General features: G+C 44.3%; 1 protein-coding gene across 3 annotated transcripts in view; it reads right to left on the bottom strand.

The window, feature by feature from the left end:
• TSPEAR (thrombospondin type laminin G domain and EAR repeats) overlaps window positions 1–20,811 on the bottom strand; it is a 213,883-nt gene that overhangs the window by 73,160 nt on the left and 119,912 nt on the right. The window lies entirely within an intron of this gene.

Consider the following 20,811-nt stretch of genomic DNA (forward strand, 5'->3'; position numbering starts at 1 on the left):
CCTAAAATCAAGTCTGTTGGCCCTAATCAGCTACTGAAGAATTGTTTTACTTTCAATCAAATGATTTCAATATCATTTGATTGTAAGTAATTCCCAAGTCTGCCTTGGCAGCAAATCTCTTTGCATGTTTATTAGTGAATACAAATGAATCCACGTGAACTATATCTCCACTGGTGAAATCATTTTAAACACCCATCTCCTCTGTCCTTAGCATTCACTATAATTTGCTGAGATCACAGATCCTATAAAACCTGGGGGGTTCCTTACCCAGAAATTGCTGCTTACAATGTTCATGACCCTCATAACTCAAACAGCCATTATATGGGCACTGATTGACACTGGGTACAATTTCCTCCTGCCCACCAAGAAAGATAAAACGTTTTTTCTTTACAACTAGAATTTGGTATGGCCACTAAAAAACAACACACTCAATTGCAGACACTGAATATTATTTCCTGCTTTCCAAGAACTATAACACTTTCTCCACACCTACTAATAAATAATGTTTGATGTGGCCACTAAAAGAGATGGGAGAGTCCGTTAAACAGTCAATATAGTCTTATACTGTCCACCATGAAATATAGACTTTTTCACTGTAATTAGTATTTTGTATGGCCAGTGAAAGGCTACACACTTAGTTTGCAAAACAAGGGGGGTTCTGGGAGTCCCTCTACTGGCACAAACACAGTCCATTGACCTGTTCTTGGGTGGATGGCCCCCGTGAGAATCTCAACCAAGTCTTTAACTCACCATCCCTTTATCAGAGGAGACTATCCCTGCATATTAGTATTTGTCTGCCCAGGGGCAGTCCTGCACCGAAATGCTAAGCAATTCTCCTCTGAACAAGAGTGCCAACAGCAACCCCAGATACGTGTTTCATCCTAGTCGGGCCTCATCAGTGAGGTGGAGCTGTGCCTCTCTAAGAACAATGAGCAAGGGGTCCACGTCTGGATGCCCCTTGTAACTTAGGGTGAAACCCAAAGTTACTTAATATACAAAACAAGGGAGGTTCTGGGAGACCCTCTACCAGCATGAACATGGTCCATTGACCTGTTCTTGGTTGGATGGCCCCCGGGAGTGTTTCAACTAAGACTTTAGCTCACCATCCCTTTCACAGAGGAGAAATATCCCTGCTTATCAGTCTTTTTCCTGCCCAGGGGCAGTCCAGCACCAAAATGCTAGGCAATTCTCCTCTGAACAAAAGTGCCAACAGCAATCCCAGACACATGTTTTGGCCTAGTCGTGCCTCATCATTGAGGTGGAGCTGTGCCTCTCTAAGAACTGTGAGCAAGGGGTCCACGTCTGGATGCCCCTGGTAACTTAGGTTGAAACCCAAAGTTACTTAATATACGAAACAAGGGAGGTTCTGGGAGTCCCTCTACCAGCACGAACACAGTCCATTGACCTGTTCTTGTCTGGATGGCCCCCGGGAGAGTCTCAACCAAGTCTTCAGCTCACCATCCCTTTCACAGATGAGACATATCCCTGCATACCAGTCTTTGTCCTGCCTAGGGGCAGTCCAGCACCGAAATGCTAGGCAATTCTCCACTGAACAAGAGTGCCAACAGCAACCCCAGACACGTGTTTCGGCTTAGTCGGGCCTCATCAGTTAGGTGGTGCTGTGCCTCTCTAAGAACAGTGAGCAAGGGTCCACGTTTGGATAAATTTTCTCTGTGACTGGTAGTTGGTATGGTAACTAAATGATGGCACACCCAATATTATAGATTAAATGCACTGTAAGGGTGCAGAAGTAGTTGCGGGACAGAGAGGTGGTGTGTTTGTGGGTATAAACCTTTATTGAAAGGAAATAGAGTGGATAGTGATTAAGGAGGGTTTCCCTGCCTCAGACTAAAATAAGGGTAGTGTCAGAACGTACATCAAAAGAAAGATAGTCAACTGTCCTATGTCCCAAACCTATTTCTGTCCCTCACACTTCAAAAGAAAATTATAATACTAACTTCACCCTGATTTCAGAAAGGTGGTTCCTTCCTTCTGGATGGGTTTATGCTTTGTGACTATTGGGGATATCTTCTTCTTCCCCTGGCTGTCACTAGACCTTTTGATATGGTTAGGCCCTTTTTTACTGTTGGGGAGTCTCCTTCTTCGCCTAGTCATCTTTCTCCTCCGCTGGTCTTCTCTTGTCTTTTGCAAAAGGGTAGCTCTCTTCCCTTGGTCTTCTCTTCCACTTGTGGGGGTTCTCCACGTGCTGCTTCTCTCTCTGTCTCCCAGATTTTGCGGGCTTCTCTCGCCCGCTCTCGGTCTCTCCAAGTTTCTCTCACCGGGTGCCGGCTTCTCCAGGCTTCTCTTGCCACCTCTTGGAGTCTTCCTGCTCTCACCGACTTTTGGCTTCTTCAGGCTTCTCTCGCCATCGCTCAAGTTCTCCATTCTTCTCTCGCTGGCTCTCGTCTTCTCTGGACTCTGGAAGTTGTTCAGCAGTTCCACAGTCCAAGGTCCCCCACAGCTAAAGCGGTAGCTTCTTCCGCTCTCCAGTTCGCTGGCAGATACCTGCTTCTCCCGCTGTGGTCCACGTGTGTCAGTGGCGTGCTCCGCTGGGATGCATATGCTGGCTTTTCAGTGTCCCAGTATCCTTCGGGCCCTGTTCTCGGTATGGCAGCCCCCTCCAGCTCTCGGTTCCTCTAGGGAGGATCAGACATGGAGAGAATTCCTTCCTCTATTTTTATCTTTGGCTGTCTCTTGTGAGAGCTAGTATGTTTGCTTTGGTTCTGGGGTCCCTTCACTCCTCTTTTCTTCTTCTTCCTCGTGTCAATATTTACAGAGTCATAGCCTTTTTTACTCTTTCCTATTACAGCATGGTTTTCCTCATGATCATAGACTGGTCTAAGAGCAAAAGGTGGGGTTACAGAGGATGGGATAATTATGGCCCTAACAGTGTGTGGGAATGTTGTATTGTGGGTAGAGGAGTTATTGTCATACTGTGTTCTCCCTCAATAGTCTTCATCTCTCCCACAGAGGGGATCCCCTACCATGGGATCCTCCGCTGAGTACCACCCCCAGGGGAACTATCGTATAGCAGCCTCACCTTCCTAGCCCCATGGGAAGGGTCCCCTTTGGGGGAGAAATGACAGGACTGAGGAATTTGTTGCAGAACTCTGAGCCTTAAAATAAATCCAAGATGTACTATTTTGTGAGCAGTATTTGGACTGGACAATAAAAGATGGCACTGTCACTTTCAGCCATTGACTAATCTCCTGCCTACCAAAAATAATAAGACTTTGTTCTCTGCAATCAATATTTGGTATGGCCACTAAAAGACACTTAATATAATCTCTTACAGCTCACAGTAAATATAGGACATGTTCTCTGTAACTAGTATTTGGTATAGCCACTTATACATGACTGGCACAATTACAGACACTGTACACATTCTTCCCCTTATTGCCAAGAATGATATAACTTTTTCTCTGAAACTACTAATAGTTTGTATTTGGTATGGCCCCTAAAACATGGTACAGTCACTTACAGCCACTGAATAAAATTGCCTGCATACTAAGAATTTTAAGACATTTTACATGAAATTAATATTTGGTATGGCCACTAAAAGACAACACACTTACTTGCAGACACTGAGTCTAATGTCTTTCTGCTACACGGAAATATAGGACCTTTTTACTGTAACTAGGATTTGGTATAGCCACTTAAACAGGACTCACCCAGTTACAGACACTGTACACAATCTTCCACTGCTTTCCAAGACTTGTACTACTTTTTCTATGAAACTACTAATAACTTGTATTTGATCTAGCCCATAAAAAATAGAACAGTCACTTACAGCCACTTAGTACAATCCCCTGCCTACCCAGAATGATAAGACCTTTTCTCTGCAACTTGGTAAGGCCACTAAAAGAAAGAGAAGACTCCTACAGCCACTAAATACAATTGTATCCTGCCTACCAAGAATTAGCAGTCTTTTGTCCACAATTAGTATTTAGTAAGGCCACCAAACGACAACATAGCCCGTTGCAGAACCTGAAAGTGATCTCCTCCTGCCTACCATGAAAAATATGACTTTTTCTCTACTACTAGTATTTGGAATGGCCACTAAAAGATAACACACCCAGCTATAGACACTAAATATAAGCTCCTCCTGCCTACCAAGAATTATAAACCTTTTTCTCGCAACTATTTATAACTAGTCTTTTAGCCTAGCCACTAAAGGATTGTGAAGTCGCGTATAGCTACTGAATACAATCTCCTCATGACTACAAAGAATGATAAGACTTTTTCTCTGCAACTAACATTTTATATGGCCACTAAAAATGACTCATTCAGTTAGAAAGACTAAATGCACTCTGTTGCTACTAAGTAGTATTTTATCTGGCCATTAAAAGACAGGGCAGTTATTTACAGCTATTGAATAGAATGTCTTCCTGCCTATCAAGAAATATTAGACATTTGATTTGCTACTTGTATTTGGGATGACCACTAAAACATGATTCACTCTGTTGCAAACACTGAATACAATCTCCCCTTGCCTACCAAAAAATATTAGACGACTTCTCTGCAAATACTATTCTGTGTGGCCATTAAAGGAGACTACTCTCAGAAAGAATGAATACACTCTGTTGCCTTTTGCAAGACAATTTATTCATTTACAGACGCTAACTATAATATGCCCCTTCATATCAAGAATTATGAAACATTATTTTTGCAACTAGTGATTAGTATTTGGCATGATTCTATGAAGCATTCCCTCATTTGTTTTCCTGAATAGCAACTTTGCCAAATTTAGTTTTGCCGATTTTGTGGATTTTTACATCGGGGTGACACCGCCCGCATCCTCCCCTTTCCTCCTCACCCCCCTTCATTATATACCTTACCCCAACTTACCATATACTTGTTTGTGCTAGAAAGAAATCGTCAAAAAACATTGTGGCACAACCACATTCGTCAAAGTTGCTATTCGGGAAAAGTGAGCTAGACCTTTGATATGGAAATTAAAGGATGATGCAGTCAATTACAGACACTGAATGTAATTTAATCGCCTACCTGCCTGCAAACAGTTCTGTAGTGTTCTTCTCCTTAAATGGGGAAGAAATGGCACATGCATTTGTGTCATGCAAGGTGGTCACTTGGATCTAGTTGAGTTACTAGTAGTGACAAATAGGCTGTGTATCCTATTTCAGTTTCCTTCCTGCCCCTAAACTAAAACCTGTTTCATTTGTCTAACTGCCCTTCAACTAAATCCTATTTAAATGTTCTACCAAGTAAATCTATCTTTTAGCAATGTTCTACCTCTCCTCTGCCCTGTTACGTTCATTTTCTTCATCTCCTTTATTGAAGGCCTAGTCCCGCCACTACTCCAGCAACCTACTTCCTCGGCCTCCCAAGACAGATTCTGAAATCGAACAGCGCCTGCAATAGTTATACTATTTAAGGGCAAACCACCAACATCACTTTAGCCTGAATCACTCATAAAATTTGGAACAAGTCCATTTAACACATTTTAGGTGATATTTGGTGTTTTCAGTTTATGTCCAAAATGCACTGCCCTGGGTTAGTCTTAGACTAAAAGTTGATTTGATAATCAAGCTAAAAGTTAACCTGAGTGTTGAATTAGTCTGTGTGCCCATTATTGTGGTCTTAATGTGCTTAATTTCTCTTTGTACTATTCTGCCATGGAGGGTGGTGATTTGCTCTGATTATTTACAAAAATATTAATACGCGGATTTAGAAAAATAATGGAAATGCTAAAAAGGCTACAACATTTGACGAGTAGCATATATATGCCCATGCATGAGAGGTCATTTTAAAAGTCAAAATAAAACATATTGTGATACTCAATCGTGGAATAGGCTTTCCCTTTTGAGTTTGCTAGTGTGCAATGTGCAGCTTTTGTTGTGCCACTATCTCAGTGTGCGCATGACGCATGGTCACCTCAAGACAGTCTGGTCTGCAGCGTGTGTACACTGGGGAAGGCTTGTCGTTATGCAGTTTGGTATTTAATGGTGTTTGGACACTACTGGAGCTGCAGTTGCACTGTCTAGACCCAAGGTCTGCAACCCTTTGTTCTCCAGGTGTTGTGGACTACAACTCCCTTCAGACTTAGCCAGCATAGTCAATGGTGAATGCTCATTGGAGTTGTTTTCCATACCATCTGGAGAGCCACAGGTTGCCATCATTTGTTCTAGAAATAGACTTCTGTCTTGTGGACCCCTATGGTCTGCGAGTGAAGTTGAATGTCACCTCAGTTAGTGTAATGCATGATCGAGAGAACACGAATATACAAATCAGTGCAAAAGTGGGACTTCGAGCGGTCCAGGACCAAGTAGAGAAGCATGATTGACAAAACTAAAGTGGACCTCAGTGGCAGCGCGACCACAAAAATTCAGATTCCTTGTAAGATTTTACAGTGACAATGTCAGGGTGTTTGAGTATTCTTAAATGAAATTTATTTTTTATTTTTAAATTGGTCAACGCCTCCTTCACCACAGGGAGAGTCCCCGCCTGCCTAAAGGAAGCATGGGTCCGACCCCTCATAAAGAAACCCACACTTGACCCCACCTCCCCTAATAACTACCGCCCCATCACCACTGTCCCTTTCCTCCTCAAGATTCTAGACAAAGCAGCCTACCTGCAGGTCCAGCACTTCCTCGAAGAACAGAACCTCCTTGGACTGAGACAATCCGGCTTTCGCCCTAGGCATGGGACAGAGACCGCCCTACTCGACCTAAAAAAACAAATGGACGACGCAAGGGACCAAGGCAAACCTGTCTTGCTCCTTCTCCTGGATCTGTCGGCAGCTTTTGATCTTGTAGACCACGACATCCTCTGCCACCACCTCTCCTCCACAGCCAACTTCTCTCAAGAAGCCATTACATGGATCACCTCCTTCCTCCAAGGCAGGACCATGCAGGTCTTCTCTGACCTAGCCACTGCATCACCCTCTATCATGCTATGTGGGGTGCCCCAAGGCTCCTGCCTCTCCCCCACCCTCTACAACATCTTCACCCGCCCCCTCTTCCTCATCCTTGACGCCATGGGCATCTCTTACACCAACTACGTCGACGACACACAGATCCTTCTCACTCTGACAGGCGACTATGACACGGACTCTGCTACCCTCAACAACATCTACAACACAATTCAAATGTGGATGTCTATCAACGGCCTCTGCCTTAACTCCGACAAAACTGAGCTCCTACTCGTAGGCTCCCCTGACACCATCAAGAAACTTGACGCTCAGTTCAGCCATTTCACCATTGACTCAATCACGATCCCAGTACTTGACACGGTAAAAACACTAGGCGTCTACTTAGACTCCAATCTATCCATGACCAGACAAGTAAACGCCATTGCCTCCTCGGCCGCTTACCATGCAAAACTCCTTAACGCAATCAGACCTTATCTGTCAAAAGACACTTGCACTAACATAGCCAGGGCCATAACCGGCTCGCGACTTGATTACTGCAATATTCTTTTCCTTGGGACCTCCAACAAAAATCTTGAGAAGCTCCAAGTAATACAGAACAGTGCCCTACGCGCTGCACAAGGCATTGCCAAGAGAGAGCACATCACCGCTGCCAGAAAAGCTTCCCACTGGCTCCCCATAAAGGAGAGGATCCTATTCAAGGCTCTAAGCATCACCCACAAATGTGTCCATCTTGCCGCCCCAATGTACCTTTCCCAGAGGATCCACCTGGTCTCCTCCACAAGACCCACTAGATCACCCTATGCCAGCATGCTCTCAGTACCCAGGGTAAAAAGGACCAGAGCAGGGGGCTCCAGTTTCCCGTACCTCGCTGCCGTACACTGGAACACCCTCCCTAGCTCCCTGCGCTCTGAACCCTCACTGACCGCCTTTCGGAAAACCCTGAAAACGACCCTGTTCATCTAACAATTACATGACCTAGCCCTCATAATTGTATTGTATGATGTATTATGTGGTATATCTGATCACAGGTCACTGCCTACTGTAACCCAAGGCACAACCTGCTCACATTGTAACTAAGTCTTCCTTGCAAGTAACAGTGCCACAATGCCCCTGGGCTGCCTGCGCGCTATATAAATTTAATAAATAAATAAATAAATAAGGCTTGGATTGGGAGCACTGCCGTGTGCGTTTTAGCTGGGGAGATGTGTCAGGAGATGGTCCAGCAAAGCTAATGATGGCACTGTGGCCCGTGTGGATTGTTAGTTGAAATGGCCTAGCCACTCTCACATTACAGGAAGAAGGGTTTTATATTACTTGATTTTTGTAAAGCACTTTACTGTCATCATTAGCTTTGAATCACTGCGATTTGCAATATATCAATGACCACTATTATTAGAGATAAAGCAATACTCTAGTCCATTATGCCATGAGTGAGGCTGTTTTGATGAGCGTACAGTTACAACTGTATCACTGTTAGGGCCTGAACATTTTGAAATATTTAGGAATTAGTAATTTTTCCAGGCACTATGACAGTTAATCGGTTGCCCATGATCACAAGCATCAGCTAAGTGTTGGAGCGGGAATTTGAGCCCAATCTGTAAGTTTGGCACTAACAACATTCTTTACTAGTTCTTGTCACAGCATAAGGTGTATTTATTTAAGAATGTTTGTCTTTAAGGAACAAAATTTGATACCTCTTTTGAAGACCTGAGATGTTTAGGTGCACAAATTACATGCTGAATCAATTTTATTTTAAAAGAAATCCTAGTAGAAGCAGGTTATATAAAAGCTTGATTGAATCTTTATTTTGTCGGTTGTGAATGGACGTCTACAAGGGCAAGAATCTTAACTGAGGTGAGTGTATAAAGTGTTATCTGGGTTTTACTGCTGTATTTTTAAAATGTAAATGCACCCCTCAAAAGAAACTGTGATAAGATCACCTACTTGTAGTCATTGCTTGACAGTGACTTTCAGATTGAAGAATGTTTGAAATTGTTGAATACATTGCACATTTTTTTGCCATATAAGCAGACCTGAAAATAAGCTTGACCATGGCTTGGGACATTTAGTTAGCACTCCCCTGTTAAGTGTCCCATGTATACTAAATTCTTTCATGCTAAAAATAATGGGCAATGGACTAAATTATTTCACCAGCGCATGTGAAGTCAAACCCCCTTATGGAAGACATCACAGTACTATAAAGTGAGAAAGGATGATTGTAACAGGATCACAGTATTGTCTGGTGGCAGAGCAAGGAAGGCTATGATCCTCATTAATTTGATTCTGCTATCTTCAATCTGGCAACCTAACCACCTCTACTGTCTCAGACAGCATGCCCTTCATTTGGGTGTGGTAAGTAGATTGCCATACTGAATCCTGATACCCTGGGTTTGCAGCACTCATTTGGATGGACCAAGCTCTAGAGCTCTTGACCTGCACTATATATTTGCTGGGTTGGATTTTATAAGTAGCACTTTCTGGTGCAGTTACATTGTTTGCAACACAGCAGGTGTTTGACATCAGAAAAGATTGAATACTCAAGATTACCATTCTCTGATAGATGAAAGGCCGAGCTGGAGTGTCTGGGATTTGATACTGTTATCAGGAATATCAACACAGATTTCTGAAACAAGTACTTAACACACTACAATATCTTCTTAAATATCATGGCACTCAAAACATTGAACATGATCAATATTTCCACAAAGAAAAGTGAAATCCCTACTCAAATTGAGTTATAGTGCATGCACTAACTGCATGCACTATAGTGAACACGGATCTCTGAAACAAGACACACTATGCTGTCTTCTGAACTATCGTGGAGTTCAAACCTTTCAATATGCATTTCATCTTTCGTTATTGAACGTATTCAATATTTCCCCAAAGAAAAGTCAAATCCCTACTCAAATTGTGTTAGAGTGCATGTAACACACTACACTAACTTCCTAACTATTGTGGAGTTCAAACGTATAAATATGCATTTCATGTTTGGTTTTTGCACGTGATCAATAATTTCCGCAAATGAAAGTGGAAATGCTACCCAAGTTCTGTTATAGTGACTGCACCTGTATAAAGTGAAAATCACTCTTTAGATTTACAAAAAGAGAAACAAAATCGGTTTAAAAAGGCCGCTCGGAGACCACTCCGCGTGGTCTTTCTTAATCGAACTGTCATGCCCCTGCCACACACGAGTGCTGACAGGAGCGGCCGGGCCGGTCGGGAAGACTGAAGTTGTGGGCATTGAAGGTAAGTGTATGTGTGCGTGTCTCTATCTGTCTGAAAGTGGAGGGGAATGTGTGTGTCGTGGACGGGAAGTGGGCAAGAGTAAATGCGTTTGCTGGGTGAGTCTGGGAAGAATGTTTCTTGGGTGTAAGGGAGGGGGCGGGTGAGCAAGTACCTGTGCGTGTTTGTGTCCATGTGTGACTGTACCAGAGGAAAGGGGGTTCGAGGTGAAACCACCCAAAATAGTGATTATTCTGGATATTAAAGACTGCACAAAATCGGCCAAAACTAGTCAGTCTTTTTGCTGTGCAGCCTTTAAAATGCGGAATAATCACATGGAACTGACTGCACCAACAGCACAACAGCAAACTCATTACATTACTAATTGATCACATGTGAGCTTTGCTGTCAACAACAGCCAGGCAACAGGCTCGGAGCCTCAGCAGTAGACTGGGCAACATCATAATATGTGTTGTCTATGTTTGGTAAAAAAAGGTGCAATGGCTTCTTTGGATCTTTGGATCAGGCAACTTAATGGGGCGCCCATTTAAGGTGGGGGCACAGGGTATGTGCCCTTTTTAAGATGTTTTGACAAACAACCACACACATATAAATTCACAGATCGCTTTCCAGTGGGGTTTTGCCATTATAAAACGCTTCTGTGAATTAGGCCCTTTGTATTTTGTTTTATCACTTGCCTAGCCACACAGACCGCGGTGGAGATTGTGTTGTACTCCTGTGCTCTGGGCTCCTCAGAGTCAGGCAGCACACAGATCACAGAAAGGGTCGGAGGTTAGGAACCTCTCCTTATTGCTCCCTCTCAACTGCATTCTCCCCTCCACAGACTGAGATAAGCAGGAAGCGGAAGTGCTGAAGAGAGATTTATGAGGTTCAAAATGGCAGCAAATTATAAGACCATTTGGACACAATGAAGGCTGTGTGTAGTATAATAAAGGGGATCAGCCAGCTGGATTAGACAACTTCATTTTGTTGTAGTAACAATATGCAGTTAACACTGAACTGGGTCCTCTCAATGTCCATGAACAAGAGATGTAAGTAATGAGGGACAGGGGTGTCTAGTCCTGTGGCAGTCTATAGTCCTTGGTAAGGAAGGGCGCCGTGAGCGCGACCTGTGCGACCTGCTTCGGTAATGTTGGGGAGGAATTCTGCTTCTACCCATTTCGACAAGTAGTCTACCATTATTATGCCATTTCGATGCTCGGAAGCCATTGCCTCCTATGGTCCTATGAAATCCAACCCCCACTTTGTGCCACACCGCTTCTGGGATCACTGTGGGAATCATTGGGGATTGTCTGGTCTTCAAGCGTTTGTCACTGTAGAGACACTTGTGGCATCTCTCAACCATGTAGCATATTTCCTGGTCCATGGCAGACCACCAGTACGCCTCTCTCACCCATTGCTGTGTCATGGTGTTTCCTAAATGTCCTGAGTGGGCCCTGCAAAGGATGACTCTTCTCATTCCCACTGGCAGTATTACTTGATCTTCTTTAATTAGATATCCTTCCACCTCTGAAATTTCTTCTGCCACCTTCCAATACGGCCTCATGCCTTCTCGTATGGCCCTTTCTTCTGGCCAACCGTTCCTAACCCACTCTTTAAGTCTCACCATGGTGGGGTCTTTCCCGTCCTCCTCGTTTCAGTGTCCTTCCCTCAACTCTAGGAATTCTGGAACCCTGAGATCTTGGATAGACACTACAATGCATTCATCTTGCAGAAACGTGTTGGCTTTCTCTTTGTTTCCAGGTAACCTTGACATGCAGTCCGCCTGGGCATTTCTACACCCGGCTACGTGGGTTATTTCAAATGTGTATTCCTGAGGTTTGTCCGCTATGCATCCCAACAGGGGTGTTGACAACTTTGTCCTCCCTTGACGGAGCATATGAATGAGGGGCTTATGGTCGGTGACTAGTTTGAACTTGGTGCCCCATTCATAAGTCCTGAAATGCTCAACAGCCCATGCACAGGCTAACATCTCTTTCGCCACTGTGGAGAAATTCTTCTCAGCCGTGGACAGGGCTTTAGAGGTGAATGCCACTACGTGTTCATATCCCCTTTCTTCTGGGTGAGTACGGCACCTAACCCACACACATTAGCATCAGTGGTGATGACTGTATCTCATGCTGGATTGAATGGCTGTAGGAACAGTGCTTCCATTATCCGTCCCTTTATGTTCTCTAGAGCCTCCTTCTGGGCCTCCAACCACGTGAACTCTGTGCCTTTTATAGTGGGCTTCGCAGCAGCGTCGTGATTTCTGAAAAATTGCGGATGAACTTTGTGTAATATTCTGAAAGTCCCAGAAACAACCTCACTTCTTCCTTGTTGGCTGGCTTCGGAGCCTTGACAATGGCTTGCACCCGGTTTTGTTTGGGGCTTATACCCTGGGAATAAATCTTATACCCCAAATATTCAACCTCTTGTGCTGTTAGGATCCACTTTTGTATTGCAACTTGACTCCGGCATCCTGTAATTTGGTGAGGACTCTTGACATCATGCGTGGGTTCATCCGCGGCATAGACCAGTATATCCTCCTGGAAGTAGGACATGTTTTCTATTTCATGCAGTAGTAAGTCCATCATGCGCTGAAACGCTGAGCCTGCAGACGACAAACCAAATGGCATCTTAGTGAACTGGTACGTGCCAAACGGACTGATAAACACTGTGAGTGGCTTGGATTATTTGTTAAGATGAATCTGATGATATGCATCCCTCATATCTAGCTTGGAGAACACTCTGGCTTCCTTCATCATGAGGATTAGTTCATTTATGCTGGGGAGGGGGTAGCTATCTGAGATGACCTCCAAGTTGAGGTTGCGCATGTCTATGCAAATCCTCAAGACTTGTGAGTTTTGCTTCTTGATAAGGATGATGGGGCTCAGCCACTCTGAGGCTTCTACCTCCTCAAAGGTGCCCTCCTTCACCATTTTGTTGATCTTGGTTCTAAGTATGTCCCTGGCTGTCGCTGGCACCGGCTGTATTTTATGCTTAACGGGGACTGCAATTACCTTGACATTATCTTGTGTACAAAGTTCTTGATTTTCCCTGGCCCTTCCGAAAACAGTTTGGGAAAGTCTTCTTTAACTACCGGCACTCCTCCTGTATTTACTTGATCTTCCATGCTGGGATCTAATTTGATCGTGAGCTTGGCTTGATCATCCCATCCCAGACAACTTTATTTTGTTGTAGCAACAATATGAAGTTAACACTGAACTGGGTTCTCTCAATGTCCATGAACAAGAGATGTAACTAATGAAGGACAAGGGTGTCTTATGCTGCTCTATAGTCCTTTGGCAGTCTATACACCCTGATAAGGACCAGCGCTGGCAGCGCAACCTGCTCTGGAGCATTGGCGCCTTCAGAAGGTACATGGCGCGCTTTGCGCGGCAAACGTCGAGTCACGTGGGATGTCTTGCGAGACTACACAGTAGCACGACTCGCGAGGTCCCTACACTGTGATGTTACAGTCCCAGACTCTTGGGCCTCTAACCCCTGCACACTGCTGCACAGGCCTCACCGGACTCTGGCCCATGCATGACACTGTGTAAAGTGTTGAGGGCAGACGAGAGTTAGCATTTGCACAGAATCTACACATTTTTAGATGTATTGCAAATGCAAAGGTTTGTTTCCTGGAGCAAGTGAACAGCATTCGTTCAATAATGCAAATTTTGTTCTGTTATTGTAGTGGTTTACGGGACACCATGGGAGGGAATCCCAAAGAGTGCAAGGGCAGCAGCCAGCTGCCCTTCTATAAACCAGCCCCCCACATGACACCTGTTATTACGTGCCACCAGACAATGCAGCTTTCAATGTGATATTTCGATAGCTAGTGTTAATATTATTACTATTTTTGATATTATCATTCTTAACATTACTATTGTTCTTAAGCCACCCATCATTGCCGTCTCCATTGACTTCCTGGATGAAACGATGGGGGAAGGTTTTCTTCCAGGACACGAAATAGGCTGGCTTAGCGCATGCAGTTATAGAGGAGAGGACTATGCATACTTGTTTCTAGTGCATCCAGCACAGGTGTGTCCCACCTGCCTCGAGCCCCCTCAGACTTCCCCATAGCCACATTGACACCTTCCAGCACAGAATCCAAAGGGATGAGCCAGAGCGTAGCATGGGCCGCGCGCACATTTCGCTTTGATCTTGTCTGCGTTTGAGTACTTTGAAGTCTTCAACAATGAGTGATAGACGAAGAGTCGTAATTATTTGGGGTTAACAGCTCTTCACGTGATAATGACAAGAAAAGCAGGGACCCTCTACGAGGCAGAAGCTTTGGCTGTCAGTGATACCCTGGCGTCTGGATTTCCGTTCCCTGCTAGTAAACATTTGCTCAATTGGGAGTCACCACTCCAGTCTTTCTGGCTGCAAGCGTCAACCCTTAGCATCCTGAAATTGGAGCACATTTGATTGCTCAGCAAGTTCAGACACACCAGACGATGGGAGTGGGAGCTAGAGATAGGAAACATAAGTCACTTTCTTCCATTTTACATTTGAAAAGAGGACGAAGAACAGATTCAATTCCATATAATATGGGGGAGTTAATTTAAAAATGGTACAACACAGAGAATGGAACCAACTTTTTGCGCTTTCGTAGATCGCCAGATACAACCACTTATTTTCCAGGTGTTTATAGTGTGTCCATTTAAGTGCCAGGAGGATCACATTTTACTATTGAAGAGCTGGGATTTTTATCAATTTGAGTAAATGTGAATAGCCGTCTAGCACCCAACGAGCAGTGAAAGTGCGTTCCATAGCTTGGGACCTGCTACCAAGAATGATCAACCTCCATGGTTTGGGACAGGATCTATAACCTGGATAGCAGAGGTGTGTGCTGTGTGATGCGCATGACGCAGTCCCTTGTATGAGACTAGACTTTGATGCAGCCTTGCACAGTGAGAAAGTGAGAGGTCCTGGGTGCTGGCGTGGGCGCATTGGCACGGCTAATGCTTCTACTTAATCCCATCTCCTTGAGAGCAGGCATGAATTTGAGAGAGTTTGCTAAATGGGGGATTGCCAGGAAATGTTGATATATATGGTATTGGAATTGAATGAGTAATTACCAATGAGGCTGCTGAGTAACACTTCCCTTTAGTTGTCTGTGAGAAAGGGAAACAGTAATTGGTTACATTAATTTTAGATCTAGTAGATCAAATCCCAATACTCATTGTCTGTGCAGGATATGGCTCAGTCACGTCCTAAACCAGTTCTTGTACTGTTCTTAATTCAAACTTGCTCTTAACTTCTGCACAGTTCTTTTACATTCCAGACTTAATGGAGCACCCTACACCCAAGCTTTAGCGAGCATTAGCATTCTCTGTTTTACCTACTAGTTTATGACACCCCCTGTTTATCCTATATTTGTTATCCCTCTTTCTTTTCCTCTACTCCCTTCCCTTTTCTCTTTCCTCATAGACTATAATCGGGAAGCACCCGGCTGAGGCACAGTATGTCACTGTTCGGACAAGCGTGAGATTAGTACAGTGGTTTTTTTGGCGCAGTACAAAATCTTTGTAATATGACATCCGCCAATCACTCCACAAAAGTCGCTCCAAGGCACAAGACTGTTTTCCCCCACTGTTATACATAGGGCAAGATCAGGTAAATATGGGCCACTGTTTACAAGGCTTATCTCGAGTTCCCTCACCACGACGAGTCAACAGGATGCATGATTGATCTAATAGCAGAAACACGCCGTGTAATCATTCTCCTCAGTGTACTCCAAATTCTTAGCAGCATCTGGAAAGCAACACCCTAGCGAACCGTATGAAAAACCTTTCTTCATAAGATTAGTACCCGAGGATGGTATGGCGGCTAATCTGGTTGCTTAAAAACACAGGTTGTATCTTCTGGTACAGGACCATGTTCCACCCATACTACTTATTCAAAAAGTAAAATATAAACACATTTATTCCCCGTGTCTTTCTTCACTGCTCATCTGCTGCACCATGGTCGTTATGAAAATAGAAAGAGGACTATTTCATTTGAGATTCCTTTCCAATTCTCTTCTCGGAGCTAAGCTACTGGGCACACTGACCAGGGAATAGTCTTCGGCAATGCCTCAGTCACAGTGAACATACCAAAAGGGCTTGGCCTGCAGATTTGTCAGAGAACACTGTGCCTGATGAACGGTCTTTGGTCATCATCCCCTCTACATGGTGAGCATACCAACAGTGCCCACTGGCATGCCCGTTTGCATGCAAAAGGGACATTGTGTAAGGGGAGTGTCAGCCATGCTCATAGGATCATGCCACAGTGAACATAGCAGGTGTGCCCACCGGCCATGCCCTGAGGACACTTTGCCCGGGGCATCATCTGAAGCCATGTGGCAGGCTCAGTGGGCTAACATATAGGGATATAAACTACGTACTTGCCTTGTGAACACTGTACCTGCCAACAGTGCTCAATGGGCAATGACGCACAATGAATATACCAACACTGCTTTTTGGACAGGGCCTGTGGCCATTCACAGTTGACACACTGACTATCTTACAAATATTTCTTGTCCATCCAGTAGTTTGATACCCCTAAGGCTTTGCCCATCACAAAACCTACCAGCAATCATCAATGGGTTGTTTATATCTTTCGGAAGGTTTGATGCAGTTCAGTCCATGCAGGCCTAAGCTGAATGGCAATTATTTTGAGACACCCGTATGATTATGCCCCCCTCCTGCATGAAACTGCACGAAATTCACAAGAATATTTAAATGATACTGTATTTTGGCAAGCTGCAATGATTCAGTTAACAGGGGGCCAAAGTTATAGCCCCCCCACCTCCAAAATAGCTTGTTGCCTTTTATTACACGTCACTCGAAATTTGTCAGGGAAATGCGAAAATAAGAAATGTGCATACCCCTGCCCCTCAGGGTCTCCTTGTCATTGTGTTTTATTTTAATTTGAAAAGGGATTATTACAACCCTCAGGGGCATTCCCTTGCCGTCCTTAGGTTTAGAACTTGCCCCGGAGGAGTAAATATAGGACCATTTTAATGGTTTTTATAATACAGTAACCATATGGCATTTCGGCACCAATTTTTCATTTTAGCCAATCACATTCTCGGAATCCTTTTTTTATTTGGGTCTACGGGCTGTGCCCAGATTCAGCAAATTAAATATGCATAGATTTGTTTGGCCCAAAATTTGTTTTAATAAAAAAGGCTAGGTGGACTTTCACCCTAGGAAGCAGAGTGTGTTGCCAATTTGTCACATAGGTTTGGGTAAATCTTTCCAGCATTTTCCTGATGCAGAAGAGAGAAAATATTCACTTTCTCAGTGGAAATGGAAAATGCAAAGTTTGGGACCTCTACTCACCCGCATAACTTTGATGTTCAAAGTTGGATTTATATTTATTACGAATGTTTTTGTGCAGTTCATCAAATGGTGTCAAAATGATTAGCTTCAAAAGTGCTCTTTCTATTGAGAGTCCAACTTAGTTATAAAAAACATTTTAAAAAGAGTTAATTTAACAAAATGTAAAGTCTACAAAGAGTGGGAATAACAATGCTAGGTACAAACACTCACTGTATACCACTACAAATTCCAAGTATAAACACTTATTCCATGGGCTTCATTACGGTTCTGGTGGTAACCCTGCCGGTGCTACCGGCGGGTTGCCCCCAGGCCCATAAAAAATTACTGGCACCTGACTTGCTGGTGCCACCAGGCTATTACAAGTCCAGCGGCCGGGAAGTCAGGAGACGGTAATTTTGTTAATCCTCATTCCCATAGAGTAGCATAGGACTCTATGGGAGTTCGGACATGGAACGGTGCCGGTGCTTCGGTGACGGCTTTGCCTACCGTGATCGCCAGGGGTGTTGTTAGGTCTGGAAAAGATCAGGGGCTATGCTAATTTGAGGACTGGAGGGACTCGGGGTTAGCTATGGCCTTTTGGTTTAACCCCTGTGCTTCTATCCGGGGCTACAACCAAAAGCCTGGAGTTATAGCCCCCACCCCCAGCAATGCCTCTGGTGACCGCTGTGGCTGGCAGGGTCAGACCTGTCGGACACAGCGGCTCTGGCAGGCAAACCCGCAGTTTGCCGGTCCAGAAACAAGGGTGGCAGTGAGCTTACCGGCACCCTTATTTCCGGACCAGTAAACTCGGCATGAGGCCCCATAACACTACGAATACAATCTTAAAACACAGTCTTCCGCTATGGTACTGATTTAACCTGACTAATTCTTAAAACGAGTGAAAAGGATGGATTTGCAGTGGTATGCAGTGAGTTTTATATGTTTCATATAGAGTATGGTTTATAGCATATGAGTGTATGTCATATAGGTTTTTGTAGAATGAGTCTGTGTCATATGAGTGTATCAGTGTATGAGCGTATAGGTAAGGAGCAATACGTTTGACCTTTTGTAAATCCATTATGTGTAGGAGGCATACAGGACATATTCATTTCATGACTTATGATATGATATGACATGGCATTTATAATGCGCTTGTACATGAGTGTGTCCAGGCGCGACAAGACAAGACAAGGGGGTACAGAGGGAGGACAAAATGATAATCTTAATAGGCCCTGTGTCATTCAGATCGTGCAAGTGCGGGGAGAGGATGGGGACAAGTGCCAAAAAAAGGGAGGGTGGAGAAGTGCAGCTTATCAAAAAGTGCAGCCAGCTGGTGGCTCAGTGCAGGTAAAAGAAAGTACAGCCAACAGGTGGCTCTTAAGTGCAGAGAGAGGGGACTGTAGGGTAACAGATACAGGCCACAAGTGCTGTGGGAGCCAGGCGGCACTGCAAGGTAGGTGCAGCTGGACATGTGAGGACCTGGGCCCAAGTTCAGGTGGTGGCCAGGTGGCAAGTGCATGGACAAGATGGGTCATCAGCATGGGAGAGGAAGAGAGGAAGCAGAGGCGAAGAGGAAAGTCTTGAGTTGCTTCTGGAACCAGAGGTGGTTCTTCTCAAGTTTGAGAGAGGCAGGGAGGCTGTTCCAGGGGGCGGCCCTAGCCAAAGCAAGAGATCAGCCTCCAACTCTCTGCTTGGAAAAGCGAATGATCCTCAAAGAGTTGGAGGTGGATGAGCGGAGAGCTTGAGAAGGGAGGTGTTTAAGAAGAGAGCATTGGAGATAGAGAAGTCCCAGGCCCCAAGCCCCAAAAAGTCTTTTGGACAATGCAAAGGGTCTTGAACTTGATCATTGCTGCCACTGGGACCCAGATAAGAGATTTCAGTGCTGGAGAGATACAATCCCTGGGCTTGAGGCCAAAGACAAGTCTTGCAGTCCTGTTCTGGATAAGTTGTATAGGACGGAGAGTAGAGGCAGGAAGTTTTAGAAAGAGGCTGTTGCACTAGTCCAGCCCAGAGAGGATCAGAGCTCTGGAGGCAGTGAGCTTCTGAGGGAAAGTGAGGAAATGAAGAATATCTAAGGAGTTTCAGCTGATAGTTTGACTTCTTAGAGAAGTCAGAGATGTGAGGAGAGAAGGAGAGTGTGGAGTCAAAGATGAGCCCAAGGTTCTTAGCCTCACAGGTGGGAGAAGGAAGAGGCCCCAGAGTGGACAGCCAGAGAGAGTGAGGAAAGGAGGGAGCTGGTTTTCTGATGAAGAGGATCTCAGTCTTACTGGCATTAAGGCAGGGATCATTGGCGGCACACCACTCCTGGATTGTGGACAGACAGTCAAGAATGAGAGAAGGAGTAGAGGCGGCTGAGGGAAGCCTGAAGTAGAGCTGGGTGTCATCCGCATAACACTGAAAGTTGGAGCAGAGAGTAGCGATGCAGTGGGCAAGAGGTGCCAGGTATTGGTTGAACAGTCAGGGAGAAATGTTAGACCCCTGGGGTACATCATAGGTAGAGAGAGAGAGATAGAAGAGAGGAAGGACCCCAGCTGGACCTGGGAGGGTCGATCAGTTAGAAAGGAGGCCAGCCAGGCCAGGCCCTGAACAGCGATACCCAGGTTATCACAGAGGCGATTGAGCAGGATGGCATGGTTGACCATATCAAAAGCACTTCACACCAGATATTCATATGCTACTTACACTTCATATACACACCAGATACGTACACACCAATCATACGCCTTACACCACACACTCTTATGAAACACTTTTACAACACATGCGCTTACAGCACACACTTATACCACCCAGTCCCCTACTTATCGAAGGATTAAAAGACATGCGCTAAATGAATTGACATCTTTTGCGCAAAATGTACATGTATGAAAATGGCATTACATACTGTACACTACTACACATAAAAACTAAGATCAAGCCAGCACTAACTTTCATGTTAATTGTCATATGTATTTATACATATACAATATGTAAATTGCGTACATGTAAGAAAAGAAAATTGCATGGCTTATACACAATATGTTTGTATGCAGAAAAAAACTCATACAGAAAACGCGTTTACTACAAACAATTATATGACATACACTCATAGATAATATGTCATACTCACCACAAAAACACTGGAATTAAATATATGTTTTGTTTTTAAAAAAGAGTTAAGGTTAATCTAACAAACAGTAACACCTTAACACTCAATTCAAGTATTGGGCAAGTTACGTTGATACCATAGTTGAAGTGAGAGTTAAGGTTGGATTTGTAGTGTTATGGAGTGAAAATGTATACTTGGAGCATCAGTGTACAGGTAGATTAACAGGGAGGATGCAGTAAAAAAAAGTAGATCAAATGCAATCATATGGCATCACACTCTTTTGCTATATTTGTTTC

The sequence above is a fragment of the Ambystoma mexicanum genome, chromosome 9 (genome assembly GCF_040938575.1).
Source record: "Ambystoma mexicanum isolate Mex_15411 chromosome 9, UKY_AmexF1_1, whole genome shotgun sequence".
Taxonomy (NCBI): domain Eukaryota; kingdom Metazoa; phylum Chordata; class Amphibia; order Caudata; family Ambystomatidae; genus Ambystoma; species Ambystoma mexicanum.